We start from the raw sequence: 27,192 nt of genomic DNA, 5'->3' as shown, positions 1-27,192 counted from the left end.
TGAAAGAATCCACCAATCACCTCCTGAAAGAGATTCCCAAAGGAAAACTCCCAGGAATATTATAGCCAAATTCCATAGTTCCAGGTCAAGCAGAAAATATATCAAGCATCAAGAAAGAAACAATTCAAGTATTATGGAAACGCAATTAGGATGACACAAGATTTAGCAGCTTCTACATTAAGGGATTGGAGGGCATGGAATATAATACTCCAGAGGGCAAAGGAGATAGGATTACAACCAAGAATCACTTACCCAGCAAAACTGAGTATAATCCTTCAGGGTAAAAAATGGTCATTCAGTGAAATAGGGGACTTTCAAGCATTCTTGAGGAAAAGACCAAAGCTGAATAGAAAATCTGACTTTCAAATACAAGATTCAAGTGAAACATGAAGAGGTAAACAGAAATAATAAGAGACTTATTGAGGTTGAACTGTTTACATTCCTGCATGGAAAGATGATATTTGTAACTCATGAGTCCTTTGTCAGTATTAGGGTAGTGGGAGGGAAAAAATTATATGTATGTATATAGATAGATAGATAGAGGGCACAGGGTGAGTTGAAGATGAAGGGGTGTTATCTGGAAAATAAAATTAAGGGGTGAGAGAGGATTATACTGGGAGAAGGAGAAAGGGAGAGGTAGAATGGGGTAAATTATCTCACACAAAACAGACAAGAAAAGGCTTTTACAGTGGAGGGGAAACAGGGGGAGGTGAAAGGGAATGAGTGAATCTTATTTTCATAGGATTTGGCTTAAGGAAGGAATAACATACACAATGGGGTATGGAAATCTATCTCACCCTACAGGAAAATAAGGGGGGAAGGGGACAAGAGACCAGGAGGATGATAGAGAGGAGGGAAGATTGGGGGAGGGGATAATCAGAAGCAAACACTTGTGAGGAGGGACAGGGTCAAAAGAGAGAATAAATAAATGGGGGGGTAGGATAGGATAAAGGGAAATACACTTTGCTTTTCACAACATGACTACTATGGAAGTACTTTGCATGACTACACAACTATAACCTGTATTGAGTTGCTTGCCTTTTCAATGAGGTTGGGTAGGGAGGGAGGAAGGGAGAAAATTTGTAACCCAAAGTTTTAAAAACACATGTTAAAAAAAATTGTTTATAAAATTAAAAAAAAACCTTTAATTTAAAAAAAATGTAATGCTAAAAAAAAAAAGATTTTGGTAAAAAAAAAAAAAAAGTAACCACCAATAAAGAGGGAGGAGGCTAAAGGAGTCCTAAAGCAAATAATGAAGGGAATATGGCAAAAAAAAAAAAATGCTAAGACACCAAAGATTTGTGGAGGAATAAAACACAACAAAACACAGAGTACAGATAAATCAACACTGAACATCTTGAAAGTAAATGAAAAGATATGTACTAAATTCTTAAAGAGATTACCAAGTTCTCCGAACAAAACAAAGGAAAGTAAACTAATAACTGATGAAATATAGAATACTGTGGAAAACCAAGAGAAGATGGGATAACAGCAGGAAATTCCAGAATGGTCTAAATGAGAAAAAAAACAACAAAAGCAAAAAATGAGCAACAAATATGTCAGAACTTATATTTCTCAATAGCCAAATGCAAAATTCAAATCAGAAGATTAGAAAAAAATAAATCCACAGTGTAGGATTGCTCCATAGAAGCAAGAGAGAAATGAACAGATCTGGAAAAATCAATCAGATTATTTAATTATGTTGGATTAATATGAACTCATATTATAGAATAATAAATTAATATTACAGAATAATATGAAATATTATATTGTATAATATTTCATATAATTATATAATGTCATATAATGTCATGGTACGGTATTACATAATATTAAAAAAACTAAGGCAGAAATAAGTTTTGGCAAAAGAGAAACTATATCCCAAATTGACTTACCCTTATAATAGCTAGCCAGAAAAGAATACAAACTGAAAGAATTTTATAAGAAAACAAGCACTCATGTTTCTGCCTGTTTTATACTTACTCTGTTCTCAAATCAGACAATTTACTGCTATCCACACAATTTCATCTTCACTAAAGTTAGGTTATTACAGGTATCTTGTAAAAAATATTACTTTATAATTCTTTTTTGGAAACAGAACAACATATTGGTATGTACAGTTAAAAAAAGTTTTTTAATTCAATGCTTATATAGCCTTTTGGTTAGTCTCTTCACCTCAAGGTTCTCCCTTTTTCTTTTTTTTATTTTTAAATTAATTTATTTTTAGTTTACATTCACTTCCATAGCTTTTGAATTTAAAATTTTCTCCACCTCTCTCCCCTATTCTCTCCGTAAGACGGTGTGCAATCTGATATAGGCTCCACATCTTATTAAACATATTTTCACGTCAATCATGTTGTAAAGAAGAATTAAAATGAATGGGAGGAACCACAAGAAAGAAACTTAAAAAAAAAAAAAGAGAGAGAGAGAGAGAGCAAATAGTATGCTTCGATTTGCATTCAGACTCCATAGTTGTTTCTCTGAATGTGGATAACAATTTCCATCATGAGTCTTTTGGAGATATCTTAGATCCTTGCATTGCTGAGAAGAGCTAAGTCTATCAAAGTCTGTCATTGCATAATGTTGCTGTTACTATGTACAATGTTCTCCTGGTTCTGCTCAATTCACTCAGCATCGTTCATACAAGTCTTTCCAGGTTTTTCTAAAGTCTACCTGCTCATCATTTCTTACAGCATAACGGTATTCCACTACATTCATATACCACAACTTGTTCAGCCATTCCCCAACTGATGGATATCCCTTCAATTTCCAATTCTTGGCCACCACAAAAAGAACTGCTATAAATATTTTAGTATAGGTGGGTCACTTTCCCATTTTTATGATCTCTTCGGGATACAGCCCCAGAAGTACTATTGCTGGGTCAAAGGGTATGCACATTTTAATAGCCCTTTGTGCATTGTTTCAAATTGCTCTCCAGAATGGTTGGATCAGTTCACAACTCCACAACAATGCATTAGTGTTACAATTTTCCCACACCTTCTCCAGCATTTACAATTTTCCTGTTTTATCATGTTAACCAATCTGATAGGTGTGAAGTGGTCCCTAAGAGTTGTTTTGATTTACATTTCTCTGATCAATAGTGATTTAGAGCATTTTTTCATATGATTATAGATAGCTTTAATTTCTTCATCTGAAAACTACCTGTTCATATCCTCTGACCATTTACCAATTGGGGAAGGCTCTCCCTTTTTCAATCCATCCTCCACTCAGATGTCAAAGTGATCTTCCTAAAACACAGGTCTAGGGCAGCTAGGTGGCGCAATGTATAAAGCACTGGCCCTGGAATCAGGAGGACCTGAGTTCAAATCTGGCCTCAGACACATAACACTTACTAGCTGTGTGACCCTGGGCAAGTCATTTAACCCCATTGCCTAACCAAAATAGATAGATAGATAGATAGATAGATAGACAGATAGATAGATAGACAGATAGATAGATAGATATGTCTATATATAGACAGATTTATAAAAAGCACAGGTCTGACCATGTCATTTCCTACCCCTACTCTTTCACCTCAATAAATTCCAGTGGTTACCTATTACCTTCATGGTCAAATATAAAATCTTGTTTTTTCTTAACTTCAAACCTGGTACCTTCCTACTTTTCCAGTTTTCTTACATCTTTCTTCCTTTTCCCCCACTATACAGTCCATTCTTGCTATTCCTCATATAAGACACTACACATTTTGTGTAGAATCTAATTCTGTGCCTTTTCAGTGGTTGTCCCCCGTGCCTAGAATATTCTCTCCTCCTTACTTCAGCTTCCGAGTTTCCCTGGCTTACTTGAAAATTAAGCTCTAATCCTACCTTCTGTAGAAGGATGTACCCAGTCCCCTCTAACTGCTAGTGCCTTCACTCAGAATAAGTTTCTAAGGGATATTTAACAAATACAAAAAACTTGTTATGTTTTTTAATTGAATGAAAATGAATGCGTTTTATATTTATCAATTTTGGCTATGGGGAAAATTCTTAGCCAAAGAAAGAATATAGGGGATCATAATATCATAAATCTAAAGCTAGAAAGGCCCTCTGATGTCCCCTCAAGTCCACCCCCTTTATTTTACAAATGTGAAAACTAAGGCTCACAGAGTTTAAGTAAATTAATGTCAAGTAGGCAATAAAAACACAAAAGACAAAAAACTTAATTTTGATTACATGAAATTTGAAAAAAAATTTTAGATGAATAAAATCAATGCAAGTAGGATAAAAAAAGAAACGGTTGGGGGAAAGCTTTGCATCAAATGTCTTTGATAAGAGTATCTGATTTTGGTTCAGGTGGGACCTTAGCACAATGCCTGCCACATAGTGCAGGTTTAATAAATTGTTTGTTGATTGACTGAATGATTGATCTGTGATTTAACTGGCATAGAGAACTCTTGGTGAGGAAACTCCCTCTACCAATTCAGACTGGCAATTATTTTGCAATTTTAAATAAAGAGTTACCTAGAGCACCAAGAAGTTAAGTGATTTGCCCCACTGCACAAAGCCAGCATGTGTCAGAGGAGGAACTTGAATCCATACGGGCTCTTTATCCACTATGCTACACTGCTTCTGATATCTATTAACATATGTATGTGTGTATATATAAAATTTAAATATATATTATTATGCATACATATTATATGATGTATCATATCATAACATTATGTGAATATACAACTACTATATGAAAGACAACTATATAAAACACTGCTCCTAATTACTAATAAAAAGCGAAATGAACATTTAACTTCATACCCATGACACTGGTAAAAATGACAAAAGATGGAAACAGTCAGTGTTAGAAGGGCTACAGGAAAATAGGCTACAATGCTGATGAAGCTACCTATCAATCTGTCTAACCATTTAGGAAAATAACTTGGAATTACTCTAAAAGGGAAATAATTTGGAATTACTAAAAAGGGTGAGCTAAATGGTCCAAATGTTTTAACCTAGCGATCCTACTGGCAGTCCTATATACTCACAAGGAGGTAAAAGACAAAAATAAAGGTCCCATATATACAAAAGCATTTTCACAGCACGACTTTTTGTGTTGGCAAAAAACTGGAAACAAAGTAGGTATTGATTTGCTGGGAGTTGGTTTAACAACTCAAGTATATGATTATAATGAAATATTACTCTGCTATAAGAAATGGCAATTATAAAGAATCTAAAGAAGCATAGGAAGCCGTTCTGATCTGTTTATTTTAGTTATCATGTATATCATTCCCCTGGTTCTGCTTACTTCACTTTTCGCTGGGTTATGTAAGTCTTCCCATGCTTCTCTGAATTCCTAAGATTCTTCATTTTTAATGGTGCTTAAATATGTCATTACATTCATGTATCCCAAATTTGTTTATACATTCCCCAATCAATGAAGGAAGCCTAGGACAGAGCCTTGGGGTAGATCCACAGTTAGGAAGGGAGACAGGGAAAGAGGGATTAGGAGTAGAAGAGAGCAGTGCCAAGAAAAGACAGAAAGGACAAAATGTCTTAGAAAAGAAGGTGGTCAATCATGCCAAATTTAGGAGAAAGGAGAAAGAAGGATGAAGACTGAGAAAAAAAAATTCAAGTCTGGCAATGAAGAGATCATTGGTAACCTTAGAAACCAGATCTCCCCCCCTCACCCCAGGCCCCCCCCTTTCAGTTGAGTAATGAGGTCAGAGGGCCAATATAAGGAGTTGAGGAGTGAGAAGTGAGTAAGCAGAGGTAGAGAGGGGTAGATAGTTTTTTAAAGGAGTCTGGCTGAAAAAAGGGAGAGCTATGAGGTGATACCTTGAGAGAATGATAAGGACTAGTGAGAGTTCTTTAAATATGGGGGATAATTGGGCCTGTTTTGAAGACAATAGTGAGGGAACCAATAAGTAAGGAGGGGGAGGATGATTAAGGATGCAATATTGGAGAAGACCAAGAGCACACACACTGTCCAACAGGACATCTTCCACGTATATGTTAATAGAACAATCAGGATCCCCTTTTAGACCACAGGGTTAAACTTCTGAAATGGTTTTCTGATTATCAGTATCAACTGAGGCTGAAAACTGGGATACATTCACTGTCCAAAGATGTCCATCAGTGCCACAGAGGATATTTACACAAAGTCCAAAAGCAAGAGGGAAGCTTTATCAATACTGAAGCTCTCCAGATGCTCCTCTTTACAACTGCAAAAACAACAGGACCTTTCAATGAAATTCAGAGCCACTTAAAATTGTTCAGTCTATCAATTTACACAGAAAAATCTAAATGGCTAAAAAAAATGCATAAGGCTCAAATGATAACATGCGGTTTACTGAACTGATCTCAACAAATCCTCTCAAATACGTCCCATTCTCTCACTAATACTGCCACCACTTCAGTTCAAGTCTTCACCATCTCTTGCTTGCACTGCTGCAACATCCTCCTTTACAGGGTTCCTCGCCTCAACTCTTTCATTACCCTATTCCCATCCATCCTCCACACTTCCGCAAAACGATTTTTCTAAAGCACAGATCTGATGGTGTCACATTCTTTCTCCCACTCCATCCATTCCTGCCCAGATCCAGTATCTTCCTATTATCTCTAGGATCATAAATAAACAAGCCCTCTGTTTGGCATTTAAAGATAATCACAACTTGCCCTTTCCTACCTTTTCCTGTTTCTTATACATTACTCTCCTCTGAACACTCTACAGTCTAGCTATAGTGATCTACTTGCTCCTCCACACACATATGATGTACTACCATCTCTTCACTTTTGCACGGGCTAGAATGCTCTCCCTCCTCCCATCGGCCTCTTGGGAGCAATGGTTTCCTTCAATACCACCATTTTTAGGAAGTTCTTCCTGGTCCCCCAGCAGCTAGTGTCTTTCCATCCAATATTACTTTTGCATCTGATTTGTATGATAAGTACATCTACATATTCTGTCTTCTCCTTTACGATGTAAGCTCTTTGAGGGCAGGTACTATTTCACTTTTGCCTTTATATCACCCAGCATTTAGTCCAATGCCTGACACATGTATTTAATAAATGCTTGTTGACTGACTGAAAGTCAAACAATACATCTTATACAAGCAGTGTGGATGATGAGGTGTCCAGAATTAAGTAGAAGGATTAACATTTGAGAAAAGGTACAATACTGCCAATAATCACGTGCTGTTCTATTCTTTGAAACACAGATTATCTTTTTGTCTCCAATATTCTTCTAAAGATGTTACATGCCTATAAATCATGATATTCATTATTAACAGCATAATACTGGAAAAATCAAAGTTGCAGGTAACCAAACACACAAGGAAAAATTCATGGCAGGTATAAGTAGGCAACAGCATTTTTGAACATGACAACATTATAAAAGATATCATCAAGGATATGTCTGACCAGAAAAGAGGGTGGCTTGATCACAAAACAATTGTAAAGAATAATAAATAACAGATGGACAGCCTAAGTGATATACTGTTATCCACATACTAAAAGACTTAAAGGAATGCCTCCATTGCACTGGGTAGATTATCTACAGAAGGGTTATGGAAGGACATGAACAATGATCACATAGGATGAAAGGGCATGAATAAGATTCATGGACCCCATCTATAGTTGGGAATCATCTTCTTGCAGTGTAAAATCTCAGGGGGCTTAATCATTATGGGGCAAAAATTCTCTAGCTATATGAGGATGGCCCCACACACCTCCTCCCAAAGTATCTCCAGGGCTGTGTAAAGCAGATGTAGAAATCAATACCTGAGGACAGCTAGGGACTATAGAAACCCTACCTTTTGCTATGTACTCTAAAATTAGACATCTATGCACTCAGAACTTAGGAGTGTGGCAAAAGAACTATGCTATGTGGTCTGTAATTATAAACTAAGAGCATCACAAATGATTAGGAATTTTGATTACAGATATAACTTAAAGAAAGCTTCTGGAAGCAGAAATTCCAAAGGTATTTCACCACGTAATCCTTTTTGTAGTCAAAGTGTCTTTCTTATAGTATAATTAGTTACGAAGCTACTGAACTGGCTGAATGTAAATTATAACTCTAACCACAGTTCTGCAAGGGCTTAGTATACCCCTTAGTCTAATATTACAAAGAGTCACAACAGTGACTACTCATCTTATTCCTTCTCAGTCCACTCACTATATCCTGGAATCAGTCAAGACTTTAATCAAATCCTATTATTATTAATATATTATAAAAATACAAAAATTTTACTGTACCCAACTATCTCCAAAGCCCAGATGGTGGCCATATATACTGTCATACATAAATATATTAAGTAAAATTCTCTAACAAAGAAGTAAAATAATTAATTCAATATTTAATAATGGTATACTATAGAATATTCAGGTGCCCTCTGTAATATTTCAAAAAATGTCTTTTCCCATTACTTTAAAAATTAATAATGTTTCACCTGTAGACTTTTTAAACTTTTGACATGCTTCCATAGGTATGGTCTCATTTTATCCTCACAACAACACTGGCAAGTAGAAGTAGTTAAAAAAAAAAAAAGTACTATCATTTCCATTTTACAAATGAGGAGACCAAAAGGTTTAATTTCATTAAAGAGATTTAATCTTTTTTGAACAAAAACCATCAAAAAATCTTTTTTTGCTATTGCATGCCCTATTTAGCTCCCTCTGACCAGAGACAACTTGGATCATGTTTAAAAACTGATACTTTTACAGCACAATAGTAGAGAGGGTCTAAACAAACAAAAGGCTATGTGTTATTCTACTACAAAGTATAGTCAAAAAGATTTGAATGACTTTTCAGTGGAGGTTATTCTGTTTAAAACACTACTATCCTTGTTTGTCAAACAAATTCCTACGAACAACTCATTTCTATAGCACTTTAAGACCCATATTATCTAATCTGATCCTCACACACCCCCTAGAAGGCAGGTAGGTAGTATTTTATCATTATCCCCATTATACATGAGGACATTGGAGCAAAAGGGAGCCAAAGTGATTTGCCAAAGGTCACATAGCTAATAAACAGAGTATCTCAGATTAAAAAACCCAAGTCTCATAATGCAAATACTTTTTCTACTATCAGGCTGATTAAAAAATAAATATCTAATTTGCATTCATGTTCTGAGTATTATTTTGTCATAAAATTACCATTGTCCCCTTTAAACATGTTGTTTTATAAGGTTTGATTTTTATTATGTCTAAATGACAATTATTTTCCTCATAGAAACATGTTGCCACTTTTATGCTTCACATTAATAGGAAAATAAGATCTAACACATCAAAATTTACCAAGGAGGCTTTATAAAAACAAACATTTTGATAGTACTTTTTGTTTATGCATTCTTGAATTTCACATAATGAAATTAACTACAATGAATTATTCAGTATAATAAGTGCTTTATTCCATTCATCACTCATTAAAAACAAACAATAACACTCTCACCAAAACACCCAATTTTGAATTTTGTGGCATAGCAAACGCATGTCAAAGAACACTGGCACTAGCCAATCTTGAAAGAAACATCATTAAATGATGAGACTAGCATTATATGTTTATAACTTAATACCTCCTTTTTCCTTATAACCTGATGGCATTTTCCTTCTTCCCTTTCTTTAACACTGGCACCACTGTATTCCTTGGCATCTATGCTGGCAACACAAATCTGACTTTTTTTGTTATATGTACATTCAGCCCAAGATTAGTCTATCTAAATAACATTGCTCATATCCATCCCATCTTTACCATTTTTCATACCACCACCAGCTTAAGTACAGGCACCCAGTCCCTCTTATCTGGACTACTGAAACAGCTTCTTAAAATATTCCTAATTTTTCTTCCCTCCAATCCATCCTTCACTCCAAAGAAAGCCTGTTCTTCCTAAGGCACAGGTGATGGTGTCATGACATTGGTCAAAAACCATCAGCGGCACCTCAGTTTTTTTCCTGAATTAAATCTAAATTCTTTAGTCTAGAAATCAAGTTATGTCACACTCTGGTTTCAAGCTACCTTTCCAAGTACACCTCATGTAATTATGCTACCATGTCTTACTCATTCCTAGAATCTTTATTCTCTCCTTACCCCCCTTCCCAAGCCCCAATAACAATTTCCTGATGTAGCCTTACCCAATTTCTCCAGTTGGCAGTGCATTTCTACCTCATTTCATTTCAGAGCAATTTGTGAACTTCCCACTTAAATAGTTTAGCTTTGATTTTTATTATAGTTATACTTATATGCATTATCATTCCAATTCAATTTTAAGGTCCTTGAAGGCAAGGTCCATGCTTTATTTATCTTTGCATCTACCCCAGCAAATTACACTGAACATAGTAGGGGCTTACTAATGACAATCCATTTACGTTAAGATGAAAAATAGAAGTAAATAAATTAGCTGTTTTGCTTTTTCATGCTAATTCATGACAAAAATGAACCAAGATTATTCTTTCATGCACTTGAAAGTTTAAAGTCTACCTCACATTACATAAGTGGTATATTTCAAAAGCTATATATCATATTTTAAATGTTCTAAAGAAACTTACTGTTTAAAGAATGCACTCATGCAGAATCTATTTTGCAGCAAGCAATGTTAGTAAAGCCCAAAACAAAAACAAAAAAATTGAACATGACATTTTCATAGAGCTGATTTGCTTAAAGTGAAGTATACCTGCATTACCTGCATTTGTGTTATTTCTCTATTGTTATGTGTATATTATCATAGTTATTTAAACAATTAATGTTTATTGGAATTTTCCATTTAGAATTTGAAAATAATTCTTTATAAGGAAATTCCAACACAATGAAAGTTTGACAAGATTTAACTTACATTACCAAACTTCCCTCTGACTCCATTCCCTACCCCTCCCCCAACTACCCTATGATATTTGGTCTTTGCCCTGTTGCTAGTTTAAGGAACAAATTGAACAGAGCTATAATTCAAGTTCAGCACCTACTACCTTCCCACCCAAAGTCACCAAAACCACTCTCAGGAGGGCAACAGGGACACAAAGAATTATGTGTAATTGTTTGATTTACAATGAATTTTAGCCAATTAGACTGTGATGTGGAAATAGAGGGAATAAAAACTGATAGAAATAAAAAGACAAAACAGTCCAGATATTTCTGCAAAAGATATAATTTGCAACAATAGTATTTTGGTATGGTGCTACCAAAAATTGGGTTCAACTTGTTAAAATTCTCTATAACTAATACTATATTAGAAAAATTTTCATTTGAACTATGATCTGTGATACTCTGCTGACACAAGTTTCATTAATCCGTGTGGACAAAGATTCTTTTTGTGTTCAAATCAAGCATATCCAAAAAAATGCATGCTTTATACAATACCAACCTCTAACAGTTTCTACCGTGTAGTCTGAACCTAATTGTTACATGATTTTGGATAGTTACATAGTGTATGGATATGAAACAAGACAGAATAATGATAATTGAAAATTCTAAAATCTGAGTTAATATTTTGAATTACTGTTTATTAATGGGAATAAAATTACATGTAAGAAATTAATAGTTAGCATTCTTAAAATTCCACTAAAATGCAACAATATATATGCCTGAGTACCAGTCAATATTTTTGTTAAAAATTCTATTTTTGGCTTCTGTGGAAGAGTCAGAAGACAACTGGCTTATCAAGTTTCTAAAATAGTTCTAAGTTTTGATAGCTTGTGTTACAAGAGGCTTTGGGTCTACATTTTAAAGATAACTCACATGACTTTACCATGGAAAATGCAAAGGTAATTTTCTAATATAAGTATGTACTATATCATATATAGGCTGAAACAGAAGCACAGAAAAGCAAAAAACAAAAAAAAAAACAAAAAAAAACAAACAAAACCAACTCCCCACCAAAAAAAAACCCAACACAATGTCAGTCAGATGATCAATTTATAATTTTTATATTCCCAAATCATGTGAAATTTCAACAAAAATACTTATGAGCAAACTAAATCTCTTAAAGTCACTTTTCAAAATTCTGTAGGATAGATTGTATAGCAAACTCTATATAACAACTCTGCAAAAATGAAGATAAAAACAGATATGTTTAAAGTTTCGAGCTATTTACCCTCTAAAAACTAGTCTATTTTCATGTAATGAATTTGTACAGAGACATTTCCTAAATTGATTCTTTCTAGTGCATTCTATAAAAAGCTTTGATGTTGATGATGAGAATGGGAACATTTGAGCTTCTTGACATATTCAGTATGGTGGTGGCCAAAACTCATGTATAGTCTGACTTTTCTTTAACATAGAAATCATTTAATACAATGAATTATTAATTAGTTTTTTGAACTTTATTTGGATATTTGTGTTCAAACATATTTAGGTCTATGGATTTAAAGGTCATTCTATCAAAGATCAAATAAAAGTAAACAGTAAATATGAATATATATTTCAGAATATCTTGAAGCAGTCATCTCAACTTATATTAACTTTTACTAGAATCTTTATGATCATTAGTATAGTTTTAATGAGTTTCCACTAAATGACTGTTTTACTTTGTTTTTATCAGTGCAATACAAGAAAACGTACTATAAGCAGTAATGGTAAAACCAAATCTAGCCTGAACACAAAATTTCACTAAGTACTTTGCCCTATGCGGTATTAGCCTAAACACAAACATACAGCATATTACAGGATGAAGTATCACAGAAACACACACTTGGCTTACATAAGAACAGAACTTCAAGTAACAGGAAGAAAAAAGAAGTATCCTAACAAGAGTGTAATAATAATAGAACTAGCTCCAAAACAAAATAGTAATATTTGTAATTTTCTCTACTCAGCTCCAAATAAAGCTCACACATATACAATACCAATTAAAGAAAAGTTTATTTTATTTTTTCTATCAGTCTTACTGATTTAAAATCATATAACTGTTGAGAAATATTACCTGATCGTATGTTTAAAATTTGTAAATCAGTTTGTTCAATATTGAGTCTTTAAAATTAAGTAATGATGACTATTTTCTCTACTGTTCAATGTTCAACATCAAATATAGTCTCATCAATGAATGACAATCAAAAATATTTTTTGTTTAGTGCTGTTGGGTTCTTTTCCTCACCTATTTATATACCTCAAGTAACCTCACTATTACTTATTTAAAATTAAAACAAGTTTCAGTGTACATGATAAACAAAATTTGAAAAAAATGCAAGGAGCACACTAGTTGGAATTAGGAAGATAACACTGTAACTTCTTCAGACACCAATTTTTAGAAACTAAAAAATAACAGATATATGTTTCTGGAACTGTAACTATACATATGATCCTAGGCTGATGGGCCAACTGGCTTAGTGGACAGCTCTATTGATATTAGCCATCTTCATTAAGTAGTCAGCATCTTATTCATCTTACATTAGGGTTTAACATTTTATTTGCAATAGTCAATTTGGATGTTATAAAATTCTTTTTTGTTTGTTGGTTTTAGGAGGGGAAAGAGGGAGTGGAGCACGGCAGAGAAAATCAGTGAAATCTCCAGAATGAGCAGCAGGGCACTGTAGTATCTCACAGAGCACCCAGAAAAGCAATCCTATAGAAAAGAGGTTACCGTTTATGATAGTTGTATTTTCTGTGTTATCTAGAGAAAAACAGGTTCATCCATGCAAAATGGACTGTTTTAGAAGATACTGCTGCTAAAATGAAAGACTTTTCAAAGAGAAAAAGTGATTATTCCAGATGAAATGAGGAGCTCCAATGTCAACCTCACTTCCTGAATCAGCAAAAATCAAAGCTTTGCTCAGAATAGGAAATTGGAGATTTTCTTTTATTTTATATATCTTTTTTGCTGAGTATGTTCTAGCTGAAATATGAGAGAACTCCTACGAGACAGCACTTCTCATTTCCAACAGTGCTTTCGCTATGGCATTATAAAAACTACTACTTGGAACTAAGAATACATTAATTTTACTAGCACTAGCACAGAAGAATCAAGAGCTTTAAGTCAGAAATGGCTTTCTATTTTTAACACTTTGTCCCACACTCATTAGTTGTATTTACACAATGTTAAATACTCGGATAAAAAGTAAAAATTTCAATCTATATCTGGATGCTTCCATATCATCTGAATGCCTAACATGTTACCAAAACATCTAGATCATACTTTTCCTGCTTTTATCCTGTGTTAGTACATATATAACCAATATTTGAATGAGTTTAAAAATAAATTGGGGAATGTTCCAAATTTAAATAATCAAATTTCAGAAATAATACATGAAACAGAATCACTAATACCTAAAACATGAAAATTCACTTGTTACCTTTAATTCCTTAAATGTTTATAAAAATAAACACATTTACATTCTCATACACACATATTTCTTTATATTCTCTTTCTTGCAATATTTTATAAGACCTTAGGATAACTTAAATATTTCAGTTACTTAGTGCTCAACTTCCCATTAGGACCCTTCCCCCCAACTTTCCCTTTCAAACAAATAAAAGCAAACAGGCAAGGTGATGATTTGTATACTACAAGAATAAAATACCAATTATTTTTGAAAGGATATAGTTTTTCAATCTCATTATCTATCACTTCATTTTTTATATCTTTTGGCGTATCAATAGATTCTTTTTTATTAAATTTTAAAATGAGTTGTAAAAAACCTGTATTACTGGAGATATTTTTACTACATAAAATGTAAACAGACTTTAAAAATGTTATTCAAATAAGTCTTAAATGCTTTAGTGTCTCATTTTATTTTCCCTACCTTCTGCACAATCTTTTATTGTCATTTTCTCTAATATATACTTGAAATTTTTATAAATGAAGTATTATTAATCATTAGCCTTCCAACAACTTAACTAGTGTGCTTAATTTGGCTAAAATCCCACATCAAAAAATACCTGATACATTGGTATCTGTTCACTCCCTCCACTCTCCCTGTGTAGGAATAAAATATTCCATTTCTTAAAAGTACATAAAATGGAACACAAAATATCCCCAAAATAGGAATTGCAAATTTAGTTCTGATGCTTTTGACACCCATATTACTATGAAGGCTGCATTTTGTTTTGGTTTTTTGGCAGTGACAGAAGATAATAGGTAAAATGACACTTTTAGGAATGGGATGTATGACATAATCTGACAGTGATTTAGACTAAGGGACAACAGGGAGATTCACAAAATAAAACAGAAAACAAAGCTGGAAAATGGAAAAGGTTAGGGATATACAGATTTATCAAAGTATTATTTGCAGTTGGTTTATTCAACATGAGAAGTCATAATAGTGAATATATTTGGTCATACCATGCATAGACTAATTTTTACAAAGTAAAAGTAATCAAACATTAACAATTTTCAAAGTTCAAATTATCAGTCAACTTTTGCACTTTATTGTCCTTCAATACTGTACAACTTTAAAATTGGGCTTATGCTGATTACTTTTCTAACAGCTATTTATACCTAACAGCTACTTATACATGCTATTTCTTTACATAAGTACCTCAACATCATTTTTTTGCTGCTGCAGATATAACCCCTAATTAACACAGGAAATCTCAAGAGGAATTTTTTAACCCACTTTTGTTTTTAAGTTCCACTGTCTGAAATAAGGCTATGTATGTCTATGGCACATATCTTGCTTTAATACTTAGTAACACTTTCCAATTAAATTTCTGTTCTTTTGCTATTCAGCTATGCTTTACTAATATCACCCTTAAACATTTAGGATTTGTCTCTAATACTGATTTTTAAAGAGTAAAAGAAAACAATGATTTGGTCTGTTTTAGACTTAACTTCGCAAATCTTACTCTGAAATATATTTTACAAATGAAACAGCACAATGAAAAGGAAGATTGTTAACAATAGTATAAATACAGAGGGAAATCCTCATACAGATAGCCCTGCATTTCAAATTTAGGTTAAAACTGCCAGGCACTTTCAGTTTTCAAGGAATATTTCCATTATACTTCATTGAAGCTAATGAACAGCCAGGAACAATTCAGAGTAATGTCCTAGTTTAACCAATGGGTGTATTCACATGCTGGGTTTGTTATACTTGTTGTTTATTTGACTTTTTCCAGTGGCAATATTCCTTATTCAAAAACCCTCCCTTCCTGGTTTTGTTCATTTCTTTTGTGACAACCAAGTGCTTTAATTTGGTTCAGCCTAGCAAAAAACTAAAGGGCTAAAACATGAGGGTCACCAAGGTCCACAAGGTAGATGAACAAACCAACAAAGCAACACCACGGGGCAAAGAGCAAAGAAATTACAATAAGAATCTAAGCCTAACAAAAAGAAAACACTAAGTACAGCACTTGTGACTGGAAAATAGTAAACATTCTGGGAGTACTGTCTTTTGTTTTTACTGCTTAAGTTCATTAAAAAAATGTCCTTTCAAATTAGGACTGATCCTCTTGGAAATTTGACATATATTATGAAATTCGAATAAACTCATCCAGAAGCATACAATCTTACAATGAACTACTGCTACTCAATAATTAAGAAATATTATGTCTGAATACGTTTAAGTGTAGTCCCAATCTTTTGGCTTTCTTCTGACAATAGTGAACTCCTTCTGAATTAAGCAGAATGCTGAATTATCCACAGTAATATATTTTTCTTAAAATTTAAGTGCAGAAAATAGGAAGATTAACCATAAATATATGACTCCCAACTCACATTGAAGGGATAGCCTTAATTTAGAAGTCAGCCATGTAATTTGTTCTCATTCTAATTATATAAAGACAGGTTTAAAGATAATTTCATAATTACAGGAGAGTCCCTTTTTACTTCAACATTCTCCCCTGCTACCTCTTCTTAACAGCATAACTGTGTGAAAAGAAAAATTATCTATCAAACAGGTTAACTTAAAAAAAAGCTTAAAATACGATCATACTGTGAATTGTTGACAGTATATATTTTAGGACCAATGAAAGTGTAACGATTTGAAACAGATAAAGTGAAAAGGCAGAGCAATGACAGAGTATGAAAGAAAGAAAGAAATTACATAGCAGTAAATGCAAAACTAAACTTTCTCTAAGGGCATTTTTGTAAAGTTTGTCTACTTGTGTTTAATCAGTATCAATAGCAAAGCAAACTAAGTTATTAACTAATACTAATTTTATTCCTCTTCCTTCTCCCCAAAGAATCTTCGAATATGTGGGGGAAAATAAATTACACAGTGAAGAATTACAGCCAAAATAACAAACATTATTTCCATTTAAGGGAAATATTTTAATGTTACCTTGTCCAACAGTCTTTAACAAGATGTCACAGTAAAAAAAAAAGAAAAAGAAAAGAAAAGAAATTGACATTTCACACATATATATGCTGATTAAGGATAATTCAACCACTTTGTACAAAGCTCTAGAATGAAATGAATGACAGACAGGAAATTCCAGAAGAATACTTCAGACTGGACAGACAGCATTGCGTAGTAGTGTACTCAAGTCAATAGTTTCCTTTGTTTTTTGTTTCAAAAGCTATACTGAAACAACAATACCATATTAAGTATAAAAAGCAGGAAAAATCTTTCTAGTAGCACCCTAACAGCCACACCTAGCACATTATCCCATCTGTTTGCCTACAAACAGCATCCCTCCTTTTCATCCTACAACTGAGCTATCAATGATTAAAAAATAAAGTGTTAGGAAGAAGTGTGTGGTATCATTAATATGTTGAAAAGATGATTTTGTTTTTATAGCATTTTGTTTTTATTTTACCCAGATTTATATTTCATAATGTTATAAGCTTGAAAATGAAACTTAAAATAAGAACAACTTAGTATTTACACTGTGCCAAATCATTAGCAACATTTCCAAGTGTACTTTACATCATAGATAAGCAAAAAAAAAAAAAAAAAAAAAAAAAAGGGGGGGGGGGGGGTTTATAGTCTCTGACTTTGAAGTGTTTATACACCTGCTAGGAAGCTAGGAAGCTCTCCTACACATGAAGTGACAAAGAACTTTCAAAGTGCAACATGTCCTAAGGGTAGTGGTAGGAAAGGGGTAGGAGCAGAGAGGGTTAGATCAAAGAATCCTGGGCTTAGACTCAAGAGAGCTAATCCAGAAGTCCCAGGGATATCATTAACTGCATAATCTTGGAAGAAGTCACAACTTTGGCGGCCTCAGTTTTTTCTTCAATAAAATGATGAATCTAGAGGATATTTATGATGCCTTCAAGATTTAAACAGTTTTCTGATTCTAAGTTTGAATTATATAATACAAATTAGGCCTTTAAGCACAGGAGAGTCTTTAGCAGTAAATGCTAGGGGACAGGGAGTGAACATGTGTTTCATTAGTTCAGGCAACTCCCAGTTGAGCAAACTCCCTCTACCAACTGGTAGTGGGTCAGCACCTCTTCTTGTCAAAGCACTCTCTTCATAATTCTTTAAGTTAGGTTAGAAAGGAGTGTTATCCTTATTTTACAGATGAGGAAAATGACGCACCAGCTAGTAAAAGTAGTTGGAGACAACATTCTAACTCAGACTGCTTTATTCTGAGTTGTGTTCTTTTGCCTGTCATATCCTGTCTAAATTTCTTGGGTTAATGTTTAGGAACCCTTTACCAATTGTTGTCCCTCTGGTTCCTTTCGTTTTCACTAATTTCAGTTCCCAACGCATAGGCAGTCTATTTCTATAACACAACTACTTCATTGTCCCTGCTATTGTCCCTGCACCTCAGAAACTTAAAAGTCTTAGGGAGCTGCTGAAGCACTGAAAGGTGAAGTCATAATATTTCCATTTAAGGGAAATATGTCACTGCTATCTTGTCCAAGTCTTTAGCAAAATGTCACACAAGCCCTTGGCCACACAACTAATATGTGTTGGTGGCAAGACTTGAACCCATGTCTTTCTGGCTCTCTATTCATGATGCCACTCAATAAATGAACAATTATGAAAAGAGTCAAGTATTAAAAGCTTACTCTACAAGTTTTAATAATTAAGTTTTTATTAAGGTTTGGAAGGCCAACAATCTCATGTCACAACGATAAGGAAATAAGCATTCCAGGAGAGAGGAATATCACATACAAAGGAATAGCAGGGACGATGAAGTAGTTGTGTTACAGAAACAGACTGCCTATGCGTTGGGAACTGAAATTAGTGAAAACGAAAGGAACCAGAGGGACAACAACTGGTAAAGGGTTCCTAAACATTAACCCAAGAAATTTAGACAGGATATAACAGGCAAAAGAACACAATTCAGAATAAAGCAGTCTGAGTTAGAATGTTGTCTCCAACTACTTTTACTAGCTGGTCCATCATTTTCCTCATCTGTAAAATAAGGATAACACTCCTTTCTAACCTAACTTAAAGAATTATGAAGAGAGTGCTTTGACAACTTTAAAAAGCCACTGAAATGTCAAGTATTATCTCTGTTATTCTCTTCCATTAAAAACAACACCAATGAAGCCTGCTTCTTTGCTAGTGGTTATATCACTTGACATACACACTTTGCAGGATCCAAATATAAAATCCTAATTAAACTTAGAATCTCATCCAAATTTCTTTTTTTATTATTCAGATATAGAGGAAATGATGAAATGAGCTTCCTAGTTTTGGTGATATATAAAAATTGGTACAGGAAAATTTTTTTTCTGCTTTATCTTTTCCTAAGACACAACAAAATGATTAAAATTGCATTTGATTCATACAAACAAGAAAGTCATGAAGTCACAATCTCTGTACTTGACATATCTATACATTCTCTACAGCAATGGTCTCCAAAATGGGGGTCAAATAAGTTATGCCATGACTCCAAGGAGAACCAATGTAAGAGTGGGATGACAAGTGACAGTCAATCAACAGTATGGCATGCCTCCAACACAACAGCACCTTCCTGTCTACCCATTATCAGGCCAACACGCCCCCATCCCACCACCACTGGCAGTATGTCTACGCAAGCACCAAAACTCTCTACTTCTCTGATCTATGTCTATCCCTTAATCCAGGTGCCCTAAGCAGCTGTGCAGGTACTACTGGGAAAATCTCCCTCTCTCCACCTAACATCACTCTGTGGCTGTAGCAGGTAACCTGTGGTGGGGTATGCTCTGTATTTCAGGGCAATGGGTAGAAGTTCTGCCCCCACTTTTTGTTTTCATTGGGGCACTGAACAACAGAGGAGAGCAGATATGGAAGGTTTGCAATTTACATCACATTTCTCTTCACATTTTCTTCCCCCCAAAATTCACTTTTCCAAACCAGATTCAGAACTATTCCTTATCCTTGATTGATCATTTAACTGAAACTGCTCTATGTGAAGTTATGAATGATCTCTCAATAGCTAAATGTGATGGCATTTTCTCAATCTTCCCTCTCCAGAGCATTTGCCACTATTGACCATTCACTTCTCCTGGATACTCGTCCTCTCTGGGTTGCTGAGAACAATATGGGTCACCTATACAATCTCGCATATCTGCACACTTTAAAAATATGGAAACAGAATTTCTGAACCCGCTTTAAAATTTTCCAAACAAAGAATTTCTGTGGGTATTGAATGCATTTGTTAAAAACATAAAAATTAAAAACCTATGGATTAGTTTATAAAAACAACTAATCTATTAGCAGGAATAATGGAAATTTACTACCCAAATTTCTACAACAACTTTTGCATAATTGGTAGATAAGAGTAAAAAATAAGTATTATGATTTAATGACGCGCTCCTTTTTTTGTGGATCTTTGTAAGGCATCTAAAACCTATGACAACCATTAAAACCAAATACTGAGATAAACTGAACTAAGAATCAGACCTTCAAATTGTTATATCACAGTTAAAAATCAAAAAAGAATTAAATAATTTTCTCACTAAAAATAACATTATTATTTTAGTGAAAGCAAAAAAGTTTTGTACCATTAAAGGTATTTTCATCTTTGTCAACTTTCTGTCTGCTTTTGCAACTATATAATTTATTAATGAGTAAATATACATATATTGAGGTGTATGCTATAAAATTTTTTTTAACTGACAGAGTATATGATCAAAAAAGTTCAAATACTACTGCTCTACAGAGATAATAAAATAGGAGCAAAAGTCTCCTTCCTACATAGCACCTTCATTGCATACACAAACCCAGGATTAACTGAAATATATCTCATAAAGAAAGAGTACAAGGCTTTTTAGGTCACATTGACCCTACTCACTTTGGTATGTGCTCTTTACTAAGAACTATAACATGAAAACAGATACCTTAAAACCCACATGTGATTTTTGAGATGTGTTGACTCATCCTAGCTTCCTCTTGAAAATGCCCTTGGTTAGATGTCTCTCATCCAACCAGCATGGGAAAGAGGGAGTCTAAATAGGAGGGGCAAAATAGTTTCTGAAGAAACTTCAGGGAGATAGTACACCCTCTCAAAGATCAAATACAAGTCTGAGTGAAAGCAAGTCTATAAAACAACCTAAAAGGAAAGAGATTATGAGACTAAGGAGAAGAAGGATGTTTCTGAAGCAAAAATGTAGTAACTGAGCTGGAACTGATAAATGATTTTTCAACTTAGCCCATCATCCTTCCAAGGTAGATAAATTGAGTAATGTGCATAGTGCTGTGCACAGGTCTTCTAGATGAGCTTAACTTTATGGCTTATGTAGTCATTTAAAAAATCCCATAGCACTTTATATAAATAAAAGTAAGGAAGATACCATTCTACCCCAGGTTAAACTGAATTTCAATGCAGCATTTTCCTCAATATTACATACTCAACAACCTAGTTATTTATATTTACTGAGATAAAGTTAAGGACAAATAACAAGAAAAAATTATAAAAAAATTATCATCCGAGGAAAAGACAGTGCTTTCTAAATGCTCAACCAATATAGGTTGAAAGAATGAAAAAATGAGACATATAACCATAGAATTAAATAAAAAAAGGTGATGTGAAAATGTCCTGAAGAAAAAAATCCTTGAAAATGAGACTATATCCAAGGTCTCTAAGGAGTCCTTAGATGTTTCAAAAGGACTGTTAATATACACTCCACTTCAGTCTTTCCTACAAATTAATACAGTACACAGGTGACATTAAATAACATGTGCATTAAATAACATGTGGAAAATTTTAAACAGAGGTCAAAAACTGATAAACATGCCAAGCCCAAGACTCTATCATGTTCATGGATTCCTACTACCTCCTAACTAGGACTACCTACCAATATCCCAAGAACCCTGATTTTATCTGGTACTGTCATCAACAATTCTGCTAGCCATCCTCCACTTCCACTCAGGTAGCAAGAAACAAGGGCCATTTCTTTAAGCTGAGAATGCTTCTGGGGATCCCACTGTGGTCTAGCAACCAAAAAAAAAAATATTATTTACATGTTACTGGCAGAAAAATACAGGTAAGTTATAGTATTTTCTGGCACAGATGAGAAGATCGACAATGAACAACCTAAATTTAAGCCATTTAACCTCAGAGAACCCCAGGCAATCCTCCAAGGCAAGCTGCAGACAAACTGCTGATCTCCTCTGGTACAGTTTCTACACAACGAGGTCCCTACACTGATGAAATATCATGCTTATACCAAAACAAAAATAGAATCTATTGTGAAAGAGTTTGGAATCTGAGTCCATAAGGAATAAGTACATGTTAAACATCTGTAAAACACTTTTTAGGCTAATGTTTAAAATAAAAGATATTTGAAAGAAGGCCGAGTATATAAATTTTCAGTAGCACGTTTTGTCCATGGGCTTATTAGGGAATCCCAAAATGGGAGGAAACACTCAGAGAGAAGTAAGAAGAAGGAAGTCAAAAAGTATTCCAGAACAGTTTACTGTTGATTATTTGCCATAGTCAAGACTAACTCTCAAATTTGTTATTTCTCTCAAATGAGGCTGGCCTCTAATGTGGACAAAGATCATCCTATGTTTTCTTGTACACTTCTTGAAAGGAAGAAAAATGAAAATTGTTTAGAATTCATCTGGGCTCTAATTTAAGGCTTGGAATTCCTTGTCTGAAAAGAAAGCAGGGAAGTAATCAGAAGCACATGGAGTCTGCCACCATGAATACTCAAATGGATACTCAAATGGATCTACAAGCTTACCAGTTTGGAAATTCCCTCCAAAGAAAGATATCACAACCCCTAAAATACACTCATTTCCATGAGACTCTTGGCCATGTCTTCCCATAAGTTTGGTACACAGAATGGATCAACGTAGTAAAGGTTTTCCTTTCTTTCTTGGGAAATCACAAGAGTACTCACTTGTGGTTCATTTACTCTGACTGTTAACGCATCATTAGTCTCATGTGATCAGTCCATCTTCTCTTCCTATCACACATTAACTTGATAGTATCTTTTATTACTCTTTTTCAAATTTCCACACTGGTATATGATGTAGCCTGCTCACATATTCCATGCACTTCTCCACTGTCTTCTGCATAATATTAATTTTTAATTCTTCAGAGAATGTGGTATTTTATGTTTTATGTTTCTCTGCCACACAACACCACAGGTAGAATGTTGATATTAAGATAATTGACTTTCGTTTTCCATAGGAACCCTGGGATGGAGCAGATAGAGCACTGAGCCTAGATTCAGGAAGAAATGATTCAAATCTGGACTCAAATATTTACTAGCTCTGTGGCCCTAGACAAGGGTCATAGAGTTAGTAACTTCACTGTGTCTTAGTTTCCTCATCAGTATTATTATCCCATCCTTTGGGGATAACAGTAGTACTAACCTTCCCAAGGTCATTGTGAGGATAAAATGAGTCCACTTGTACTACCTATCAGTATCCCTGGCACCCTGATTCTATCTAGTATTTCCCAGATATACATACTAATATCCAAATTCTACCAAATCCAAATGCATATTGTAATCTGGGCAACAGGCACCTTTATCCCCTGGTCTTTCCTGCACGTGGAAAGTCAGGCCAAACTTCAAACGACTATAAATTTCTTCCAGGAGGTCCTACTATGTTCTAGGTCTTGATGCCATCAGCATGATGTCATCTGGAGGACACGACCAACCACAGATAATTCATATTCAACCTGAACTCCATGCTGCACCTCCCCCATTAAAGTGGTAATCATGTCTCACCTGTCGTTTATGATCAGATCACTGAACATGATTACTTCTGCTATACTTTTTCAGGGACTGCTGAATACTTTTAATGCATGGACTGTTGATAACACTGTATGGTGTTGTTTCAACATTTTGTAAGGGCGGGGGGGGAGGGAGCCTGTTATGTTCTGTGCTTTTTGATAATCAACTATCGATAATAATAACGGTATCTTATGTCTCTTAGTCAACTGTGAAATGGTAATGATGTCGCCCAGTGTTGAATATTCATTGTAAAAGCATGTCTTTTCCCTATTAATACCTTCACTGAAGACAGCCTTAATTCGCTTGCTGGTAGTTCACTGATGCTTCATACAAATGGGAAAGTATGCACATAGGGCAGTCATCATTCATATTCCCCGATTGCTATTTTAAGCGCACTAAAGTAATAAGGTCCAAAATTTTTCCCATATCTTTGTAATCTTTCCTTTCTTCAGATATCTTGTCTATCAGCCCTTCAACGCTCTTACCATCTTACCACATTCAGCACAGATCTATTTTCTATATACTTGGGTTCAATGCTTTTCCTAACTGTTTTCTTTACTAGTACCATTTCTAACTTCCTCATCAGTATGTCTGGGATTGTGACAATAGAGTCAAAATGTGGCATTTCCATTGTCCTTGATGGAGAAAACAGTATCCTAAGAATTTTCTACAAATCTTTTCTATTTTTCTCCTGTTTGTTGTCTTCTTTACATTTTTGTCCTTAAAATTCCTTGCAATGTCTTTGTTTAGCTCAAAGTCTTGTCAAATTTTCTTTAAACTGATTTTACCCTCCACTGCTTCTCTCTTCTTTATGAGATGATATTGCTCATAATCATCCATCATCCTTCTCATTAAAGTTTTACAAACAAGTATATATATTCTAACTCAGTGCTGTCTTTGACAATCATTTCTAACCATTTGGCAAGTCAACTGATGTTTGCTGACTAAGGTGTATTCTGAGCCTTATTGGTCTCTTTAATGTAGTAATTAATTTACACAGGTTAAATATGTAGATAAAATTAATTGAAGTTAGTATCAATGTAATTTATGTTGTCCATTTCTCATTTTTAATTGTAAATTACTTTTAAAAATAATTCAGGATTGATTACCTTCAATTGTGTGCCATATCCTTTTCTGGCTTTTTTACTTTGATCTTACCTGTGACAAGTTGATGGTCTGACTCTACTCAGTCAGCTCAGTCATGAATAACTTCCACAACAATAACAAGTCTTTTTGTATATGTTAAAATATATTTCATTTGTTCAATGTTATTTGGCACTCACCATGCCCTACTGATGCTTTTCTCACAGAAATTGTTTATGATAAAAAGGTCAGAGACTTTTGTGCAATCCACAAGAGTTTAACCTCCCTCAGCCCTTCTCCCTGAACCATGCTCTCCCATACATTTCTCCCCATCCTTACCTTTTCCCACACTTGTATGGAAATCCCCAAGTATCAGGGTGTATGATGATTTAATTTGTGAAATCTTATCAACTTCTTTACAGAATTCCTCTACCTCTTCATCTTTAAGAACTGACACTTATGCATAAGCTGCAATCATTTTTCGGGGTAGTCCTTCTGCAAATAGTTATCATGAGGACTACAATATGTGATGATCAGATATCCCACAAAATGTTTCTTATTGACCTTTCCAAAGAGTGCCTTTTCCAGTCCTCTTTCACCTTACTCCATCTCCATGGAACTCTGCATTCCAGTGACACTGGCCTTCTGGTACTTCTTCAAACAAGACACTTCACCTTCAATCTCCAGGAATTTTCACTGGCTGTCTCCCATAACTGGAATGCTTTCCTTCTTCATCTCTACCTCCTGGACTGTCTAGCTTCCTTAAAGTCCCAGCTAAAATCCCACCTTCTACAAAAAGTCCCTCTTGATCCTCCTTAATGCTAGGACCTTCCCTCTGAGATTATCTCCAATTTATCCTGTATATATTTTCTTTGTACAGACTCATTTGTAGGTTGTATCCCCCATCAGACTATGGGTTCCTTGGCTTCCAAAGCCTTTCTATGAATGCCCAGTAGTTAGCACAGTGCCTGGCCTCTTAATTAATGTGTACTGACTTGACTTGACCCACCCTTCCATTTTACTACAACTTCCTTCTTTCCTCCAGTTTTATTTGTAGTAAGAATATCAACATTAATATGACTCAGCTGCTCCTCCAGCAATATATTCATTTGTTGGTCATTCAACAAGAATCTCACATTTTGAATTCAATTAAAAATTATAAACAATCTAAAAATTGTGTGATGGCACTCTGTTAACTTTCCCACCTCTCTGCCACTGTCACTGTAAGTACTATGTAGGATTGGGGACTATTATATATTTTTCTTTGTTTCATGGGCAAATAATTCATCATCAAGAGGCTAACTGATTGGTGATGTGCTTCTTCATACTTAGGTTGGGTCTCAGAAAACAGACTCTGTTTACTAGACCGTACTGGAAAACTTGGTAACATGGTAAAGAACGCATCACAGATTACAAACTCTGGCATAGCTTCTAGGAAACCAAGGCCAACTATACAATATTCTGGGCCATTAGAGTAGGACTTTGTAGACGGTCATATGAAAGAATAGGATGTGTGTTGTTTCTATGATATTGTTTAAGGGACAGTTATGAACCCAAAACTAAAAAAAACAAAAAACAAAAATGAGGAGAGAATATATCATTATATCAAATAAACGAAAACACAACCATTTAAAAAATAGATAATATTGTCTTCTCCATCTCAAGTATAGATTTTTACCAAATAATTCATCCATCAATGTGCACATGAATACTATGTTTTGAGTAGTGATGGTTTAAGTGCATTATAACAGATACTGTGAAAAGATCCATCCAATCAAATATTTACTAAACATATGATTTCTTTAGTACTCTGGCAAGAGCAGAGAAAACATAAAAATTCTGATGTATAACCCATGAGAACTTTGTCAAACCAACAAGGTACACTCACAAAAAGCATAATATTAACATAAGAATTAAATAATTATAGTGCAACAGCAAAAGAGAGATTAGATTGCAAGGTAATGGCCAAATAGCTGGTACAGACTGTGTTATCAGTACAAAGGAAAGGGTTGTTTATTAGCAACATCCCTAAGTTTGCCAGAACCAGATTAAAATGTAATTGGGAAATGTTTAACAAAATAAATAAAAATACAATGGAACCTTGACCGTATTAATGTGGTTTTCTAAGTCAATATGCAGTCCATAGGGATCCTTGGTAGTCCCTGTTTCTATTT

At 34.4% G+C, this 27,192-nt stretch overlaps 1 protein-coding gene across 3 annotated transcripts in view; it reads right to left on the bottom strand.

The window, feature by feature from the left end:
* ZCCHC7 (zinc finger CCHC-type containing 7) overlaps positions 1–27,192 on the bottom strand; it is a 278,477-nt gene that overhangs the window by 136,853 nt on the left and 114,432 nt on the right. The gene's annotated exons all lie outside the window — the stretch shown is intronic.

The sequence above is a fragment of the Vombatus ursinus genome, unplaced genomic scaffold (assembly GCF_900497805.2).
Source record: "Vombatus ursinus unplaced genomic scaffold, bare-nosed wombat genome assembly UNPS02014158.1, whole genome shotgun sequence".
NCBI lineage: Eukaryota > Metazoa > Chordata > Mammalia > Diprotodontia > Vombatidae > Vombatus > Vombatus ursinus.
The sequence above is the reverse complement of the archived record's forward strand: the minus strand, read 5'-3'. Positions and strand labels throughout refer to the sequence as shown.